The sequence below is a fragment of the Mauremys reevesii genome, unplaced genomic scaffold (genome assembly GCF_016161935.1).
Source record: "Mauremys reevesii isolate NIE-2019 unplaced genomic scaffold, ASM1616193v1 Contig2, whole genome shotgun sequence".
In the NCBI taxonomy this organism is placed as follows: Eukaryota; Metazoa; Chordata; order Testudines; family Geoemydidae; genus Mauremys; species Mauremys reevesii.
Window position 1 is genome coordinate 854,478 of NW_024100826.1, and position 4,197 is coordinate 858,674.

Below are 4,197 nucleotides of genomic sequence, written 5' to 3' on the forward strand. Positions count from 1 at the left end.
TAAGCACCTGTGACTCAGATGAGCATTTACCCCCAACTCAGGAGACAGCCACATAGCAAGAAGCTACCCCCACTGCCTGGTTTTATACCTAGACAAGCAGCACACAGGTGTCTGTGATTCCTCCATTACCAGCTCTGGTCCCATCTTCTACAGCAGAGGTAACCAACCTGAGCCTGAGAAGGAACCAGAATTTACCAATGTACATTGCCAAAGAGCCACAGTAATACGTCAGCAGCCCACCCAATCAGTTCCCCCACCCTGCTTCCAGCTCCTCCCACCCACTGGTAGCCCTGCCGATCAGCACCCCGCTGCACATCCCAATCAGCTGTTTCATGGCATGCAGGGGCCTCTGGGGGGGGGGGAGGAGCGAGGGCACTGCAGGCTCAGGGGAGGGAGCAGGAAGGGGTGGAGTGGGGGCAGGGCCTGTGGCAGAGCCAAGGGTTGAGCAGTGAGCACCCCCGGCACATTGGAAAGTTGGTGCCTGTAGCTCCAGCCCCAGAGTCAGTGTCTATGCAAGGAACCACATATTAATGGAGCCACGGGTTGGCCACCCCTGCTCTACAGATTTGACAGGGCCTTGTCAGGCCAGAAGGGATATAGCTAGCAGGCCTGTAATACCCAGAGTCCTTGTTGTTGTAGGGTCATCTCCCAGGGGTGGTGACGTGCCCCCCTCTCAGTGAAGGCAAATTAAAAGCCACCCACCCACTTCCATAAGAGACTTTATGTCTGTTCACAACCCCTTTGTGATAAGAGAGGGGTGGGGTTTGAGGTTTGTTGCAAAATTTCCACCCACTGTTTCCCTGTATCCCTTCCAGCACTTGGGGATGAAATTCTCATACACGGGCAAGACCACAACACCCCCTCTCCTAGGCAGGGATCTCCTAGTGTTATGCACAGATGGATGAACTTACTTTCCCTCCCACATTTGGTGAGTGAGGAAGGGATGATCGCCCACATTGTACTAAAGGGAAACTGAGACACAGAATATTCAAGGGCTAATTTTTGAAGCACCCACTAGTTTTGGGTGCCTAATTTGAGACTCCTGAGGCCTGCTATTCAAAGGTTCTGGACAGCTCCTGCGTCAGTTGAAATCACTGGAGTCCTGGACCACAAAACTGCCCACCCCATTCCCATACTCTGCTCCCACCCAGCTCTGGCAATTCCCATTAATCCTGATTCTACACCCCTGCTATCTCTGTGTAGCGCTTCCCCCCGAGCTCTACCAATTCCCCTCATTCCTGCCTGCAACCAGGACCACCTGCACACAATGACCTGGGAAATCAGGAAGGGATAAAGCCAAGAAGCCCAAATTCCCTCTCCCTTACACTGGTGCACAACTTCACTGGGGTGGTCTATGGTGTCTGAGTGTCCATGCAGAAGTGTTAGCCAGCTGTGGTCTCACAGTCCTACGGTCCCCCAGTGAGATGTGACCCAGGGCCCTGTGACACCAAGTCAACTGGGGAAGTGGGAATATGGATTGTGACGGGGAGAATTCCATCTAGGTCTCTGGTGCCAGTTGGCTTCTTGCAGCACCCAGAGGTCATGGGGAGGGAGTAGTGGTCTGACAGCCCCGGCCAGCTCTATCTGTGCCAGTCTCTGGGGCACAGACCTACCCATGCTGCTAGGCATTGCTTAATGTCTCCCAATCTGCTATGGGGAAGTAGCAGGGTGAGGCAAGCCAAGGGAGGAGGGCAGGGCATCCTGGTGTCCCTGCCTCCTTCCAGCTGATAAATATGAGGTCCCAGCACAGCCATGGAGTGACTGAAGACAGAGGGATGATGAGGACTTTGGTGACCATGGTAGCAGGGCTACTCCTTCCCTACCTCGCCCCGGGAGGCTGTGCCAGGGATGTAGTGAATCAAAGGGCCCTGTGCCATGTACCCCTCCTCTCTGTAGTGTGACTTTTGGGGTGGTAGGAGGAAGGGAAAGAATCCAGAGAGTTATGCGCCTCTGCAGGATGTCAGTAATCCTTCCTCTGCAGAGCTCCTCATATGCATGGGGAAACTGGGTGATCCAGCTGGGGTGTGAACTCTGGAGTCTGGACTCCTCCTTCCCAAGCAAACTGCCCCCTGCATGCTCCATGGCCTGGGTTGCATGTCCCTGTGGAGTGGGGGTTGGGAAGGCTATGAGGCAATTGTAACTAGGCCTCCTGCAGGACTCATTCTGTCTCTCTGTAGGTTCATGTACACGCTGAGTGTGTGGGGTGTGTACATCATCTCCGTGCGGGGGCTGCTGGCCGATTACAACCAGCACACCTACTGGCAGCTCCTGAGCAATGGCGTCCCACTAAAATTAGGTGGGATGGCAGGGGACAGTGGGGGTCGGAAGTGTGAGGGGGAGGGTTGTGGGGGTGTGTGGAGAGGGAGGAACAGGGGGGTGAGAGGCACAAGAGAAAGCAGGAATGAGAACCAGAAGACCGACCGACCCAGGGAGGGGCTGGCATGAAGCTGGGTGGCCGGCACTGAGGGGCAATTGACCCCATTTGTGGGCCAGCACCTGCAGGACTGGGACAAGTATTTACCCCACCTGCTGTTCTCATACAGGGAAGTGCCCCAGGAAGCCACAGGGTTTTCCCTGTTTGAGTTGCTGTATGGGAGGAGAGTAAGGGACCCCTGGACTTAATGATGGACAAGTGGGAGGGGAAGGCCTCTCCCAATGGAGAATCAGTGGTGGAGTATGTCCTGACCGTCTGGGAAAAGCTCACTGAGCTCATGGGCTTGGACAGGGGAAACCTAGCCAGGGCACAAAGGAAGCAGGTCTGGTACAACCGCTCAGCACGGGCCTGTTCCTATGCTACCAGGGACCAGGTGATGCTTCTCATCCCCATGAGGAAGAACAAGCTGCAAGCTGCCTGGGATGGGCCCTTCAAGGTCATCAGACAGGTAAATGAGGTGAACTATGTAGTGGAACTGTCTAACCTGGCACACAGCCACTGGGTGTACCGGAACATGGAGAAGTTGGTGCTGGCTGTGTGTGGGCAGTGGGAAGAGAAGGGAGAGGATCCCCTGGTGGGTCTCCTCCCTGAAGCTGGGGCTGACCCCTCACTGGAATCAATTCCCCTCTCAGCCTGCTGGGCAGGGGTTAGCTGGTCTATCAGAGGGGTGCTGCATTCATAGCGGCAGCTGTTCTCCAATCAGCCTGGGCTCACTAACCCAGCTGTTCACCGGGTGGAAATGAGAGCCAACATTCCCATCAGATGTTCCCCATTCAGGGTCACTGGGAAAACAGCCCAAGACCTGGAGAGAGAGGTCGGAGACATGCTGGCTTTAGGGGTCATTCAGCCATCCTCCAGCCCCTGGGCCTCTCCTGTGGTGCCGGTCCCCAAGAAGGATGGGTTGATCCAGTTCTGTGTGGATTATCAAAAGCTCAGTGCTATCACCATGTCCAATGCCTACCCCATGCCTAGGACCGATGAGATCCTAGACAAGTTGGGAGGCGCCCAGTACCTCACTACTATGGAGCTCACCAAAGGCTACTGGCGGGTGCCTTTGGACTCAGAGGCCAGGGCCAAGTCTGCCTTCACCACCCCAATAGGGCTCTTCAAGTTCCTGGTCCTGCCTTTTGGACTCAAGTGGGCACCTGCCACCTTCCAGCACTTACTGAGGGGGATGGAAGACTTTGCTGTAGCGTATATTGATGGTATGTGTCTTTAGCTAGACTGGGAGGAACATGTGTCCAGGTGAAGAGGGTACTGGGTCGCCTCCAGGATGCAGGACTGACTATAAAAGCTGGAAAGTGCAAGGTGGGGATTGCAGAGGTGTCATACCTGGGCCATAAGGTGAGGAACAGCCACCTGAAGCCGGAGCTGGTCAAAGTGGAGGCAATCAAGGATTGGCCCACAGGTCCAGGTTTTCATTGGGATGGTGGGGTACTACCACAGTTTAGCTCCCTGGCAGTTCCCCTTACGAGAGCTTTGTAGGAAGGGAAAGCCGGACAAGGTGGTCTGGACCGAGCAGTGCCAGAGGGTTCTCTGTGCACTGAAGGGGGCACTCGTCCAAAGCCTGGTGCTGGTAAGCCTGGATTTTAACAAACGCTTCCTTGTGTTCACCGATGCCTCAAACACCGGGCTGGGTGCGGTGCTGATGCAAACTGATACTAAGGGGGAGAGACACCCCACTGTGTACTTGAGCAAGAAGCTACTGCCCCAGGAGCAGCACTATGCGGTCATAGAGAAGGAATGTCTGGCCATGGTGTGGG

The 4,197-nt window shown here is 55.3% G+C and overlaps 1 long non-coding RNA gene across 1 annotated transcript; it reads left to right on the plus strand.

Moving 5' to 3' along the window:
* The first annotated feature begins 1,334 nt into the window (after positions 1 to 1,334).
* Positions 1,335 to 2,841, plus strand: LOC120393406. Its single transcript, XR_005592024.1, has 3 exons — positions 1,335 to 1,419; positions 2,178 to 2,296; positions 2,801 to 2,841. It is a non-coding gene; the product is annotated as an uncharacterized LOC120393406 (long non-coding RNA).
* Positions 2,842 to 4,197: the final 1,356 nt, after the last annotated feature.